At 56.6% G+C, this 12,266-nt stretch overlaps 24 non-coding genes and 2 pseudogenes across 24 annotated transcripts; all 26 read right to left on the bottom strand.

Annotated features, from left to right (window-relative positions):
* Window positions 1-360: 360 nt before the first annotated feature.
* On the bottom strand, window positions 361-552 carry LOC140585224 (U2 spliceosomal RNA). The gene has a single exon (XR_011987184.1). It is a non-coding gene; the product is annotated as a U2 spliceosomal RNA (small nuclear RNA).
* A 196-nt stretch (window positions 553-748) lies between these two features.
* On the bottom strand, window positions 749-853 carry LOC140584976 (U5 spliceosomal RNA; annotated as a pseudogene).
* Window positions 854-1,307: 454 nt separating this feature from the next.
* Window positions 1,308-1,499, bottom strand: LOC140585223 (U2 spliceosomal RNA). Its single transcript, XR_011987183.1, has one exon. It is a non-coding gene; the product is annotated as a U2 spliceosomal RNA (small nuclear RNA).
* Window positions 1,500-1,693: 194 nt separating this feature from the next.
* Window positions 1,694-1,807, bottom strand: LOC140584713 (U5 spliceosomal RNA). The gene has a single exon (XR_011986675.1). It is a non-coding gene; the product is annotated as a U5 spliceosomal RNA (small nuclear RNA).
* A 429-nt stretch (window positions 1,808-2,236) lies between these two features.
* LOC140584113 (U2 spliceosomal RNA) lies at window positions 2,237-2,448 on the bottom strand (annotated as a pseudogene).
* Window positions 2,449-2,643: 195 nt separating this feature from the next.
* On the bottom strand, window positions 2,644-2,757 carry LOC140584712 (U5 spliceosomal RNA). The gene has a single exon (XR_011986674.1). It is a non-coding gene; the product is annotated as a U5 spliceosomal RNA (small nuclear RNA).
* A 432-nt stretch (window positions 2,758-3,189) lies between these two features.
* On the bottom strand, window positions 3,190-3,381 carry LOC140585222 (U2 spliceosomal RNA). Its single transcript, XR_011987182.1, has one exon. It is a non-coding gene; the product is annotated as a U2 spliceosomal RNA (small nuclear RNA).
* Window positions 3,382-3,576: 195 nt separating this feature from the next.
* Window positions 3,577-3,690, bottom strand: LOC140584711 (U5 spliceosomal RNA). Its single transcript, XR_011986673.1, has one exon. It is a non-coding gene; the product is annotated as a U5 spliceosomal RNA (small nuclear RNA).
* Window positions 3,691-4,130: 440 nt separating this feature from the next.
* Window positions 4,131-4,320, bottom strand: LOC140584100 (U2 spliceosomal RNA). The gene has a single exon (XR_011986136.1). It is a non-coding gene; the product is annotated as a U2 spliceosomal RNA (small nuclear RNA).
* Window positions 4,321-4,514: 194 nt separating this feature from the next.
* On the bottom strand, window positions 4,515-4,628 carry LOC140584710 (U5 spliceosomal RNA). The gene has a single exon (XR_011986672.1). It is a non-coding gene; the product is annotated as a U5 spliceosomal RNA (small nuclear RNA).
* A 459-nt stretch (window positions 4,629-5,087) lies between these two features.
* Window positions 5,088-5,279, bottom strand: LOC140585221 (U2 spliceosomal RNA). Its single transcript, XR_011987181.1, has one exon. It is a non-coding gene; the product is annotated as a U2 spliceosomal RNA (small nuclear RNA).
* Window positions 5,280-5,474: 195 nt separating this feature from the next.
* LOC140584709 (U5 spliceosomal RNA) lies at window positions 5,475-5,588 on the bottom strand. Its single transcript, XR_011986671.1, has one exon. It is a non-coding gene; the product is annotated as a U5 spliceosomal RNA (small nuclear RNA).
* A 430-nt stretch (window positions 5,589-6,018) lies between these two features.
* On the bottom strand, window positions 6,019-6,210 carry LOC140585220 (U2 spliceosomal RNA). The gene has a single exon (XR_011987180.1). It is a non-coding gene; the product is annotated as a U2 spliceosomal RNA (small nuclear RNA).
* A 194-nt stretch (window positions 6,211-6,404) lies between these two features.
* On the bottom strand, window positions 6,405-6,518 carry LOC140584708 (U5 spliceosomal RNA). The gene has a single exon (XR_011986670.1). It is a non-coding gene; the product is annotated as a U5 spliceosomal RNA (small nuclear RNA).
* A 446-nt stretch (window positions 6,519-6,964) lies between these two features.
* LOC140585218 (U2 spliceosomal RNA) lies at window positions 6,965-7,156 on the bottom strand. The gene has a single exon (XR_011987178.1). It is a non-coding gene; the product is annotated as a U2 spliceosomal RNA (small nuclear RNA).
* A 194-nt stretch (window positions 7,157-7,350) lies between these two features.
* LOC140584706 (U5 spliceosomal RNA) lies at window positions 7,351-7,464 on the bottom strand. The gene has a single exon (XR_011986668.1). It is a non-coding gene; the product is annotated as a U5 spliceosomal RNA (small nuclear RNA).
* A 447-nt stretch (window positions 7,465-7,911) lies between these two features.
* LOC140585217 (U2 spliceosomal RNA) lies at window positions 7,912-8,103 on the bottom strand. Its single transcript, XR_011987177.1, has one exon. It is a non-coding gene; the product is annotated as a U2 spliceosomal RNA (small nuclear RNA).
* Window positions 8,104-8,298: 195 nt separating this feature from the next.
* Window positions 8,299-8,412, bottom strand: LOC140584705 (U5 spliceosomal RNA). Its single transcript, XR_011986667.1, has one exon. It is a non-coding gene; the product is annotated as a U5 spliceosomal RNA (small nuclear RNA).
* Window positions 8,413-8,856: 444 nt separating this feature from the next.
* Window positions 8,857-9,048, bottom strand: LOC140585216 (U2 spliceosomal RNA). The gene has a single exon (XR_011987176.1). It is a non-coding gene; the product is annotated as a U2 spliceosomal RNA (small nuclear RNA).
* Window positions 9,049-9,243: 195 nt separating this feature from the next.
* Window positions 9,244-9,357, bottom strand: LOC140584704 (U5 spliceosomal RNA). Its single transcript, XR_011986666.1, has one exon. It is a non-coding gene; the product is annotated as a U5 spliceosomal RNA (small nuclear RNA).
* Window positions 9,358-9,806: 449 nt separating this feature from the next.
* LOC140585215 (U2 spliceosomal RNA) lies at window positions 9,807-9,998 on the bottom strand. The gene has a single exon (XR_011987175.1). It is a non-coding gene; the product is annotated as a U2 spliceosomal RNA (small nuclear RNA).
* Window positions 9,999-10,193: 195 nt separating this feature from the next.
* LOC140584703 (U5 spliceosomal RNA) lies at window positions 10,194-10,307 on the bottom strand. Its single transcript, XR_011986665.1, has one exon. It is a non-coding gene; the product is annotated as a U5 spliceosomal RNA (small nuclear RNA).
* Window positions 10,308-10,750: 443 nt separating this feature from the next.
* On the bottom strand, window positions 10,751-10,942 carry LOC140585214 (U2 spliceosomal RNA). Its single transcript, XR_011987174.1, has one exon. It is a non-coding gene; the product is annotated as a U2 spliceosomal RNA (small nuclear RNA).
* A 195-nt stretch (window positions 10,943-11,137) lies between these two features.
* Window positions 11,138-11,252, bottom strand: LOC140584964 (U5 spliceosomal RNA). Its single transcript, XR_011986926.1, has one exon. It is a non-coding gene; the product is annotated as a U5 spliceosomal RNA (small nuclear RNA).
* A 447-nt stretch (window positions 11,253-11,699) lies between these two features.
* LOC140585212 (U2 spliceosomal RNA) lies at window positions 11,700-11,891 on the bottom strand. Its single transcript, XR_011987172.1, has one exon. It is a non-coding gene; the product is annotated as a U2 spliceosomal RNA (small nuclear RNA).
* Window positions 11,892-12,086: 195 nt separating this feature from the next.
* On the bottom strand, window positions 12,087-12,200 carry LOC140584702 (U5 spliceosomal RNA). The gene has a single exon (XR_011986664.1). It is a non-coding gene; the product is annotated as a U5 spliceosomal RNA (small nuclear RNA).
* Between the last annotated feature and the right edge of the window lie 66 nt (window positions 12,201-12,266).

Genomic DNA, 12,266 nt, shown 5'->3' with positions numbered 1-12,266 from the left:
CAGCCGCCGTCCTCGGGGCCCCGACTCCTCCCTGTCCTCCTGTCCTCTCAAAAGACAGCAATCATTTTAACAAACATGAGGGGAAATTCAAAAGGCAAAGATGACATCATGCCTTACCTCAGCGCAGCTGTCCACCGCACAAACAGTGTGTCACCTTCCTTTAAAAAAAAAAAAAAAAAAAAAAAAAAAAGAAAAACGGCGGGAAACGGGGGCCACGCACAGACAGGGCCCCCCCCCTCACAGCACTCAGTCTATTAGTCACTCACTCACTCACTCACTCACTCACTCAGTCAGTCAGTCAGTCAGTCAGTCAGTCAGTCAGTCAGTCAGTCAGTTCTGCCTTTCGACAACAGGGGGCAGTAGAGGTGCACCATTCCCGGAAGCACTGCAATACCGGGTCGATGCGTGGAGCGGACGGGGCAAGCCCCACTTCCGGCTCCCTGTTCCAAAAATCCGTTTAATATGTGGTCCCCTCCATGGGGGACGTATCAGATATTAAACTGATAAGAACAGATACTACACTTGATCTTAGCCAAAAGGCCGAGAAGCGATACCCACAAATTGCGCCCCGCCGGGCGCCGGCATGCGGGATGCCGACGGAGCTGGCGCGGCTCAGCCCTCACCAGCCCCTCTGGCAGGTGTCGCCCGGCGAGTCCACGCGTGATCCAGGGAGACCACAGCCGCGCCACCGGGCACCTAACGCCAGCCGCCTAAGCCGGGCCCAGTCTTCCTTTGACAGCAGCAGTGCAGCTCTGCTTGGCAGAGCCTCCAAAAATCTCATCGCTATCCCTCTCCACGGAAATCTTTAGTAAAAGGCGAAAGATTTATACGGGATGAAGAGAGACCCGAGTCGATATGGGGCCGCCGCCAAGCCCGCCGCCGTTAGCCGGGCCTGCGTGACGCCCCCGCTCGGAGTAGAATGCCCAGGGGCGTCGCAGCCGCCGTCCTCGGGGCCCCGACTCCTCCCTGTCCTCCTGTCCTCTCAAAAGACAGCAATCATTTTAACAAACATGAGGGGAAATTCAAAGGCAAAGATGACATCATGCCTTACCTCAGCGCAGCTGTCCACCGCACAAACAGTGTGTCACCTTCCTTTAAAAAAAAAAAAAAAAAAAAAAAAAAAAGAAAAACGGCGGGAAACGGGGGCCACGCACAGACAGGGCCCCCCCCCTCACAGCACTCAGTCTATTAGTCACTCACTCACTCACTCACTCACTCACTCACTCAGTCAGTCAGTCAGTCAGTCACGTCAGTCAGTCAGTCAGTCAGTCAGTCAGTCAGTTCTGCCTTTCGACAACAGGGGGCAGTAGAGGTGCACCATTCCCGGAAGCACTGCAATACCGGGTCGATGCGTGGAGCGGACGGGGCAAGCCCCACTTCCGGCTCCCTGTTCCAAAAATCCGTTTAATATGTGGTCCCCTCCATGGGGGACGTATCAGATATTAAACTGATAAGAACAGATACTACACTTGATCTTAGCCAAAAGGCCGAGAAGCGATACCCACAAATTGCGCCCCGCCGGGCGCCGGCATGCGGGATGCCGACGGAGCTGGCGCGGCTCAGCCCTCACCAGCCCCTCTGGCAGGTGTCGCCCGGCGAGTCCACGCGTGATCCAGGGAGACACAGCCGCGCCACCGGGCACCTAACGCCAGCCGCTAAGCCGGGCCCAGTCTTCCTTTGACAGCAGCAGTGCAGCTCTGCTTGGGCAGAGCCTCCAAAAATACCATGAACTCATCGCTATCCCTCTCCACGGAAATCTTTAGTAAAAGGCGAAAGATTTATACGGGATGAAGAGAGACCCGAGTCGATATGGGGCCGCCGCCAAGCCCGCCGCCGTTAGCCGGGCCTGCGTGACGCCCCCGCTCGGAGTAGAATGCCCAGGGGCGTCGCAGCCGCCGTCCTCGGGGCCCCGACTCCTCCCTGTCCTCCTGTCCTCTCAAAAGACAGCAATCATTTTAACAAACATGAGGGGAAATTCAAAAGGCAAAGATGACATCATGCCTTACCTCAGCGCAGCTGTCCACCGCACAAACAGTGTGTCACCTTCCTTTAAAAAAAAAAAAAAAAAAAAAAAAAAAAGAAAAACGGCGGGAAACGGGGGCCACGCACAGACAGGGCCCCCCCCCTCACAGCACTCAGTCTATTAGTCACTCACTCACTCACTCACTCACTCACTCAGTCAGTCAGTCAGTCAGTCAGTCAGTCAGTCAGTTCTGCCTTTCGACAACAGGGGCAGTAGAGGTGCACCATTCCCGGAAGCACTGCAATACCGGGTCGATGCGTGGAGCGGACGGGGCAAGCCCCACTTCCGGCTCCCTGTTCCAAAAATCCGTTTAATATGTGGTCCCCTCCATGGGGGGACGTATCAGATATTAAACTGATAAGAACAGATACTACACTTGATCTTAGATACTACACTTGATCTTAGCCAAAAGGCCGAGAAGCGATACCCACAAATTGCGCCCCGCCGGGCGCCGGCATGCGGGATGCCGACGGAGCTGGCGCGGCTCAGCCCTCACCAGCCCCTCTGGCAGGTGTCGCCCGGCGAGTCCACGCGTGATCCAGGGAGACCACAGCCGCGCCACCGGGCACCTAACGCCAGCCGCTAAGCCGGGCCCAGTCTTCCTTTGACAGCAGCAGTGCAGCTCTGCTTGGGCAGAGCCTCCAAAAATACCATGAACTCATCGCTATCCCTCTCCACGGAAATCTTTAGTAAAAGGCGAAAGATTTATACGGGATGAAGAGAGACCCGAGTCGATATGGGGCCGCCGCCAAGCCCGCCGCCGTTAGCCGGGCCTGCGTGACGCCCCCGCTCGGAGTAGAATGCCCAGGGGCGTCGCAGCCGCCGTCCTCGGGGCCCGACTCCTCCCTGTCCTCCTGTCCTCTCAAAAGACAGCAATCATTTTAACAAACATGAGGGGAAATTCAAAAGGCAAAGATGACATCATGCCTTACCTCAGCGCAGCTGTCCACCGCACAAACAGTGTGTCACCTTCCTTTAAAAAAAAAAAAAAAAAAAAAAAAAAAGAAAAACGGCGGGAAACGGGGGCCACGCACAGACAGGGCCCCCCCCTCACAGCACTCAGTCTATTAGTCACTCACTCACTCACTCACTCACTCACTCAGTCTCAGTCAGTCAGTCAGTCTCATCAGCATCATCAGTTTCTGCCTTTCGACAACAGGGGGCAGTAGAGGTGCACCATTCCCGGAAGCACTGCAATACCGGGTCGATGCGTGGAGCGGACGGGGCAAGCCCCACTTCCGGCTCCCTGTTCCAAAAATCCGTTTAATATGTGGTCCCCTCCATGGGGGACGTATCAGATATTAAACTGATAAGAACAGATACTACACTTGATCTTAGCCAAAAGGCCGAGAAGCGATACCCACAAATTGCGCCCCGCCGGGCGCCGGCATGCGGGATGCCGACGGAGCTGGCGCGGCTCAGCCCTCACCAGCCCCTCTGGCAGGTGTCGCCCGGCGAGTCCACGCGTGATCCAGGGAGACCACAGCCGCGCCACCGGGCACCTAACGCCAGCCGCTAAGCCGGGCCCAGTCTTCCTTTGACAGCAGCAGTGCAGCTCTGCTTGGGCAGAGCCTCCAAAAATACCATGAACTCATCGCTATCCCTCTCCACGGAAATCTTTAGTAAAAGGCGAAAGATTTATACGGGATGAAGAGAGACCCGAGTCGATATGGGGCCGCCGCCAAGCCCGCCGCCGTTAGCCGGGCCTGCGTGACGCCCCCGCTCGGAGTAGAATGCCCAGGGGCGTCGCAGCCGCCGTCCTCGGGGCCCCGACTCCTCCCTGTCCTCCTGTCCTCTCAAAAGACAGCAATCATTTTAACAAACATGAGGGGAAATTCAAAAGGCAAAGATGACATCATGCCTTACCTCAGCGCAGCTGTCCACCGCACAACAGTGTGTCACCTTCCTTTAAAAAAAAAAAAAAAAAAAAAAAAAAAGAAAAACGGCGGGAAACGGGGGCCACGCACAGACAGGGCCCCCCCCCTCACAGCACTCAGTCTATTAGTCACTCACTCACTCACTCACTCACTCACTCAGTCAGTCAGTCAGTCAGTCAGTCAGTCAGTCAGTCAGTCAGTCAGTTCTGCCTTTCGACAACAGGGGGCAGTAGAGGTGCACCATTCCCGGAAGCACTGCAATACCGGGTCGATGCGTGGAGCGGACGGGGCAAGCCCCACTTCCGGCTCCCTGTTCCAAAATCCGTTTAATATGTGGTCCCCTCCATGGGGACGTATCAGATATTAAACTGATAAGAACAGATACTACACTTGATCTTAGCCAAAAGGCCGAGAAGCGATACCCACAAATGCGCCCCGCCGGGCGCCGGCATGCGGGATGCCGACGGAGCTGGCGCGGCTCAGCCCTCACCAGCCCCTCTGGCAGGTGTCGCCCGGCGAGTCCACGCGTGATCCAGGGAGACCACAGCCGCGCCACCGGGCACCTAACGCCAGCCGCTAAGCCGGGCCCAGTCTTCCTTTGACAGCAGCAGTGCAGCTCTGCTTGGGCAGAGCCTCCAAAAATACCATGAACTCATCGCTATCCCTCTCCACGGAAATCTTTAGTAAAAGGCGAAAGATTTATACGGGATGAAGAGAGACCCGAGTCGATATGGGGCCGCCGCCAAGCCCGCCGCCGTTAGCCGGGCCTGCGTGACGCCCCCGCTCGGAGTAGAATGCCCAGGGGCGTCGCAGCCGCCGTCCTCGGGGCCCCGACTCCTCCCTGTCCTCCTGTCCTCTCAAAAGACAGCAATCATTTTAACAAACATGAGGGGAAATTCAAAAGGCAAAGATGACATCATGCCTTACCTCAGCGCAGCTGTCCACCGCACAAACAGTGTGTCACCTTCCTTTAAAAAAAAAAAAAAAAAAAAAAAAAAAAAGAAAAACGGCGGGAAACGGGGGCCACGCACAGACAGGGCCCCCCCCCTCACAGCACTCAGTCTATTAGTCACTCACTCACTCACTCACTCACTCACTCACTCAGTCAGTCAGTCAGTCAGTCAGTCAGTCAGTCAGTCAGTCAGTCAGTCAGTCAGTCAGTTCTGCCTTTCGACAACAGGGGGCAGTAGAGGTGCACCATTCCCGGAAGCACTGCAATACCGGGTCGATGCGTGGAGCGGACGGGGCAAGCCCCACTTCCGGCTCCCTGTTCCAAAAATCCGTTTAATATGTGGTCCCCTCCATGGGGGACGTATCAGATATTAAACTGATAAGAACAGATACTACACTTGATCTTAGCCAAAAGGCCGAGAAGCGATACCCACAAATTGCGCCCCGCCGGGCGCCGGCATGCGGGATGCCGACGGAGCTGGCGCGGCTCAGCCCTCACCAGCCCCTCTGGCAGGTGTCGCCCGGCGAGTCCACGCGTGATCCAGGGAGACCACAGCCGCGCCACCGGGCACCTAACGCCAGCCGCTAAGCCGGGCCCAGTCTTCCTTTGACAGCAGCAGTGCAGCTCTGCTTGGGCAGAGCCTCCAAAAATACCATGAACTCATCGCTATCCCTCTCCACGGAAATCTTTAGTAAAAGGCGAAAGATTTATACGGGATGAAGAGAGACCCGAGTCGATATGGGGCCGCCGCCAAGCCGCCGCCGTTTAGCCGGGCTGCGTGACGCCCCCGCTCGGAGTAGAATGCCCAGGGGCGTCGCAGCCGCCGTCCTCGGGGCCCCGACTCCTCCCTGTCCTCCTGTCCTCTCAAAAGACAGCAATCATTTTAACAAACATGAGGGGAAATTCAAAAGGCAAAGATGACATCATGCCTTACCTCAGCGCAGCTGTCCACCGCACAAACAGTGTGTCACCTTCCTTTAAAAAAAAAAAAAAAAAAAAAAAAAAAAAGAAAAACGGCGGGAAACGGGGGCCACGCACAGACAGGGCCCCCCCCCTCACAGCACTCAGTCTATTAGTCACTCACTCACTCACTCACTCACTCACTCAGTCAGTCAGTCAGTCAGTCAGTCAGTCAGTCAGTTCTGCCTTTCGACAACAGGGGGCAGTAGAGGTGCACCATTCCCGGAAGCACTGCAATACCGGGTCGATGCGTGGAGCGGACGGGGCAAGCCCCACTTCCGGCTCCCTGTTCCAAAAATCCGTTTAATATGTGGTCCCCTCCATGGGGGACGTATCAGATATTAAACTGATAAGAACAGATACTACACTTGATCTTAGCCAAAAGGCCGAGAAGCGATACCCACAAATTGCGCCCCGCCGGGCGCCGGCATGCGGGATGCCGACGGAGCTGGCGCGGCTCAGCCCTCACCAGCCCCTCTGGCAGGTGTCGCCCGGCGAGTCCACGCGTGATCCAGGGAGACCACAGCCGCCCACCGGGCACCTAACGCCAGCCGCTAAGCCGGGCCCAGTCTTCCTTTGACAGCAGCAGTGCAGCTCTGCTTGGGCAGAGCCTCCAAAAATACCATGAACTCATCGCTATCCCTCTCCACGGAAATCTTTAGTAAAAGGCGAAAGATTTATACGGGATGAAGAGAGACCCGAGTCGATATGGGGCCGCCGCCAAGCCCGCCGCCGTTAGCCGGGCCTGCGTGACGCCCCCGCTCGGAGTAGAATGCCCAGGGGCGTCGCAGCCGCCGTCCTCGGGGCCCCGACTCCTCCCTGTCCTCCTGTCCTCTCAAAAGACAGCAATCATTTTAACAAACATGAGGGGAAATTCAAAAGGCAAAGATGACATCATGCCTTACCTCAGCGCAGCTGTCCACCGCACAAACAGTGTGTCACCTTCCTTTAAAAAAAAAAAAAAAAAAAAAAAAAAAGAAAAACGGCGGGAAACGGGGGCCACGCACAGACAGGGCCCCCCCCCTCACAGCACTCAGTCTATTAGTCACTCACTCACTCACTCACTCACTCACTCAGTCAGTCAGGTCAGTCAGTCAGTCAGTCAGTCAGTCAGTCAGTCAGTCAGTTCTGCCTTTCGACAACAGGGGGCAGTAGAGGTGCACCATTCCCGGAAGCACTGCAATACCGGGTCGATGCGTGGAGCGGACGGGGCAAGCCCCACTTCCGGCTCCCTGTTCCAAAAATCCGTTTAATATGTGGTCCCCTCCATGGGGGACGTATCAGATATTAAACTGATAAGAACAGATACTACACTTGATCTTAGCCAAAAGGCCGAGAAGCGATACCCACAAATTGCGCCCCGCCGGGCGCCGGCATGCGGGATGCCGACGGAGCTGGCGCGGCTCAGCCCTCACCAGCCCCTCTGGCAGGTGTCGCCGGCGAGTCCACGCGTGATCCAGGGAGACCACAGCCGCGCCACCGGGCACCTAACGCCAGCCGCTAAGCCGGGCCCAGTCTTCCTTTGACAGCAGCAGTGCAGCTCTGCTTGGGCAGAGCCTCCAAAAATACCATGAACTCATCGCTATCCCTCTCCACGGAAATCTTTAGTAAAAGGCGAAAGATTTATACGGGATGAAGAGAGACCCGAGTCGATATGGGGCCGCCGCCAAGCCCGCCGCCGTTAGCCGGGCCTGCGTGACGCCCCGCTCGGAGTAGAATGCCCAGGGGCGTCGCAGCCGCCGTCCTCGGCGGCCCCGACTCCTCCCTGTCCTCCTGTCCTCTCAAAAGACAGCAATCATTTTAACAAACATGAGGGGAAATTCAAAAGGCAAAGATGACATCATGCCTTACCTCAGCGCAGCTGTCCACCGCACAAACAGTGTGTCACCTTCCTTTAAAAAAAAAAAAAAAAAAAAAAAAAAAGAAAGAAACGGCGGGAAACGGGGGCCACGCACAGACAGGGCCCCCCCCCTCACAGCACTCAGTCTATTAGTCACTCACTCACTCACTCACTCACTCACTCAGTCAGTCAGTCAGTCAGTCAGTCAGTCAGTCAGTCAGTCAGTCAGTCAGTTCTGCCTTTCGACAACAGGGGGCAGTAGAGGTGCACCATTCCCGGAAGCACTGCAATACCGGGTCGATGCGTGGAGCGGACGGGGCAAGCCCCACTTCCGGCTCCCTGTTCCAAAAATCCGTTTAATATGTGGTCCCCTCCATGGGGGACGTATCAGATATTAAACTGATAAGAACAGATACTACACTTGATCTTAGCCAAAAGGCCGAGAAGCGATACCCACAAATTGCGCCCCGCCGGGCGCCGGCATGCGGGATGCCGACGGAGCTGGCGCGGCTCAGCCCTCACCAGCCCCTCTGGCAGGTGTCGCCCGGCGAGTCCACGCGTGATCCAGGGAGACCACAGCCGCGCCACCGGGCACCTAACGCCAGCCGCTAAGCCGGGCCCAGTCTTCCTTTGACAGCAGCAGTGCAGCTCTGCTTGGGCAGAGCCTCCAAAAATACCATGAACTCATCGCTATCCCTCTCCACGGAAATCTTTAGTAAAAGGCGAAAGATTTATACGGGATGAAGAGAGACCCGAGTCGATATGGGGCCGCCGCCAAGCCCGCCGCCGTTAGCCGGGCCTGCGTGACGCCCCCGCTCGGAGTAGAATGCCCAGGGGCGTCGCAGCCGCCGTCCTCGGGGCCCCGACTCCTCCCTGTCCTCCTGTCCTCTCAAAAGACAGCAATCATTTTAACAAACATGAGGGGAAATTCAAAAGGCAAAGATGACATCATGCCTTACCTCAGCGCAGCTGTCCACCGCACAAACAGTGTGTCACCTTCCTTTAAAAAAAAAAAAAAAAAAAAAAAAAAAGAAAAACGGCGGGAAACGGGGGCCACGCACAGACAGGGCCCCCCCCTCACAGCACTCAGTCTATTAGTCACTCACTCACTCACTCACTCACTCACTCACTCAGTCAGTCAGTCAGTCAGTCAGTCAGTCAGTCAGTCAGTCAGTCAGTTCTGCCTTTCGACAACAGGGGGCAGTAGAGGTGCACCATTCCCGGAAGCACTGCAATACCGGGTCGATGCGTGGAGCGGACGGGGCAAGCCCCACTTCCGGCTCCCTGTTCCAAAAATCCGTTTAATATGTGGTCCCCTCCATGGGGGACGTATCAGATATTAAACTGATAAGAACAGATACTACACTTGATCTTAGCCAAAAGGCCGAGAAGCGATACCCACAAATTGCGCCCCGCCGGGCGCCGGCATGCGGGATGCCGACGGAGCTGGCGCGGCTCAGCCCTCACCAGCCCCTCTGGCAGGTGTCGCCCGGCGAGTCCACGCGTGATCCAGGGAGACCACAGCCGCGCCACCGGGCACCTAACGCCAGCCGCTAAGCCGGGCCCAGTCTTCCTTTGACAGCAGCAGTGCAGCTCTGCTTGGGCAGAGCCTCCAAAAATACCATGAACTCATCGCTATCCCTCTCCACGGAAATCTTTAGTAAAAGGCGAAAGATTTATACGGGATGAAGAGAGACCCGAGTCGATATGGGGCCGCCGCCAAGCCCGCCGCCGTTAGCCGGGCCTGCGTGACGCCCCCGCTCGGAGTAGAATGCCCAGGGGCGTCGCAGCCGCCGTCCTCGGGGCCCCGACTCCTCCCTGTCCTCCTGTCCTCTCAAAAGACAGCAATCATTTTAACAAACATGAGGGGAAATTCAAAAGGCAAAGATGACATCATGCCTTACCTCAGCGCAGCTGTCCACCGCACAAACAGTGTGTCACCTTCCTTTAAAAAAAAAAAAAAAAAAAAAAAAAAAGAAAAACGGCGGGAAACGGGGGCCACGCACAGACAGGGCCCCCCCCCTCACAGCACTCAGTCTATTAGTCACTCACTCACTCACTCACTCACTCACTCAGTCAGTCAGTCAGTCAGTCAGTCAGTCAGTCAGTCAGTCAGTCAGTCAGTCAGTTCTGCCTTTCGACAACAGGGGGCAGTAGAGGTGCACCATTCCCGGAAGCACTGCAATACCGGGTCGATGCGTGGAGCGGACGGGGCAAGCCCCACTTCCGGCTCCCTGTTCCAAAAATCCGTTTAATATGTGGTCCCCTCCATGGGGGACGTATCAGATATTAAACTGATAAGAACAGATACTACACTTGATCTTAGCCAAAAGGCCGAGAAGCGATACCCACAAATTGCGCCCCGCCGGGCGCCGGCATGCGGGATGCCGACGGAGCTGGCGCGGCTCAGCCCTCACCAGCCCCTCTGGCAGGTGTCGCCCGGCGAGTCCACGCGTGATCCAGGGAGACCACAGCCGCGCCACCGGGCACCTAACGCCAGCCGCTAAGCCGGGCCCAGTCTTCCTTTGACAGCAGCAGTGCAGCTCTGCTTGGGCAGAGCCTCCAAAAATACCATGAACTCATCGCTATCCCTCTCCACGGAAATCTTTAGTAAAAGGCGAAAGATTTATACGGGATGAAGAGAGACCCGAGTCGATATGGGGCCGCCGCCAAGCCCGCCGCCGTTAGCCGGGCCTGCGTGACGCCCCCGCTCGGAGTAGAATGCCCAGGGGCGTCGCAGCCGCCGTCCTCGGGGCCCCGACTCCTCCCTGTCCTCCTGTCCTCTCAAAAGACAGCAATCATTTTAACAAACATGAGGGGAAATTCAAAAGGCAAAGATGACATCATGCCTTACCTCAGCGCAGCTGTCCACCGCACAAACAGTGTGTCACCTTCCTTTAAAAAAAAAAAAAAAAAAAAAAAAAAAGAAAACGGCGGGAAACGGGGGCCACGCACAGACAGGGCCCCCCCCCTCACAGCACTCAGTCTATTAGTCACTCACTCACTCACTCACTCACTCACTCAGTCAGTCAGTCAGTCGTCAGTCAGTCAGTCAGTCAGTCAGTCAGTCAGTTCTGCCTTTCGACAACAGGGGGCAGTAGAGGTGCACCATTCCCGGAAGCACTGCAATACCGGGTCGATGCGTGGAGCGGACGGGGCAAGCCCCACTTCCGGCTCCCTGTTCCAAAAATCCGTTTAATATGTGGTCCCCTCCATGGGGGACGTATCAGATATTAAACTGATAAGAACAGATACTACACTTGATCTTAGCCAAAAGGCCGAGAAGCGATACCCACAAATTGCGCCCCGCCGGGCGCCGGCATGCGGGATGCCGACGGAGCTGGCGCGGCTCAGCCCTCACCAGCCCCTCTGGCAGGTGTCGCCCGGCGAGTCCACGCGTGATCCAGGGAGACCACAGCCGCGCCACCGGGCACCTAACGCCAGCCGCTAAGCCGGGCCCAGTCTTCCTTTGACAGCAGCAGTGCAGCTCTGCTTGGGCAAGAGCCTCCAAAAATACCATGAACTCATCGCTATCCCTCTCCACGGAAATCTTTAGTAAAAGGCGAAAGATTTATACGGGATGAAGAGAGACCCGAGTCGATATGGGGCCGCCGCCAAGCCCGCCGCCGTTAGCCGGGCCTGCGTGACGCCCCCGCTCGGAGTAGAATGCCCAGGGGCGTCGCAGCCGCCGTCCTCGGGGCCCCGACTCCTCCCTGTCCTCCTGTCCTCTCAAAAGACAGCAATCATTTTAACAAACATGAGGGGAAATTCAAAAGGCAAAGATGACATCATGCCTTACCTCAGCGCAGCTGTCCACCGCACAAACAGTGTGTCACCTTCCTTTAAAAAAAAAAAAAAAAAAAAAAAAAAAAGAAAAACGGCGGGAAACGGGGGCCACGCACAGACAGGGCCCCCCCCCTCCACAGCACTCAGTCTATTAGTCACTCACTCACTCACTCACTCACTCACTCAGTCAGTCAGTCAGTCAGTCAGTCAGTCAGTCAGTCAGTCAGTCAGTCAGTTCTGCCTTTCGACAACAGGGGGCAGTAGAGGTGCACCATTCCCGGAAGCACTGCAATACCGGGTCGATGCGTGGAGCGGACGGGGCAAGCCCCACTTCCGGCTCCCTGTTCCAAAAATCCGTTTAATATGTGGTCCCCTCCATGGGGGACGTATCAGATATTAAACTGATAAGAACAGATACTACACTTGATCTTAGCCAAAAGGCCGAGAAGCGATACCCACAAATTGCGCCCCGCCGGGCGCCGGCATGCGGGATGCCGACGGAGCTGGCGCGGCTCAGCCCTCACCAGCCCCTCTGGCAGGTGTCGCCCGGCGAGTCCACGCGTGATCCAGGGAGACCACAGCCGCGCCACCGGGCACCTAACGCCAGCCGCTAAGCCGGGCCCAGTCTTCCTTTGACAGCAGCAGTGCAGCTCTGCTTGGGCAGAGCCTCCAAAAATACCATGAACTCATCGCTATCCCTCTCCACGGAAATCTTTAGTAAAAGGCGAAAGATTTATACGGGATGAAGAGAGACCCGAGTCGATATGGGGCCGCCGCCAAGCCCGCCGCCGTTAGCCGGGCCTGCGTGACGCCCCCGCTCGGAGTAGA

Source organism: Paramormyrops kingsleyae, unplaced genomic scaffold, assembly GCF_048594095.1.
Source record: "Paramormyrops kingsleyae isolate MSU_618 unplaced genomic scaffold, PKINGS_0.4 ups31, whole genome shotgun sequence".
Lineage (NCBI taxonomy): Eukaryota > Metazoa > Chordata > Actinopteri > Osteoglossiformes > Mormyridae > Paramormyrops > Paramormyrops kingsleyae.
Note: the sequence above shows the minus strand (reverse complement) of the source record. Positions and strands in the feature narration are given on the sequence as shown.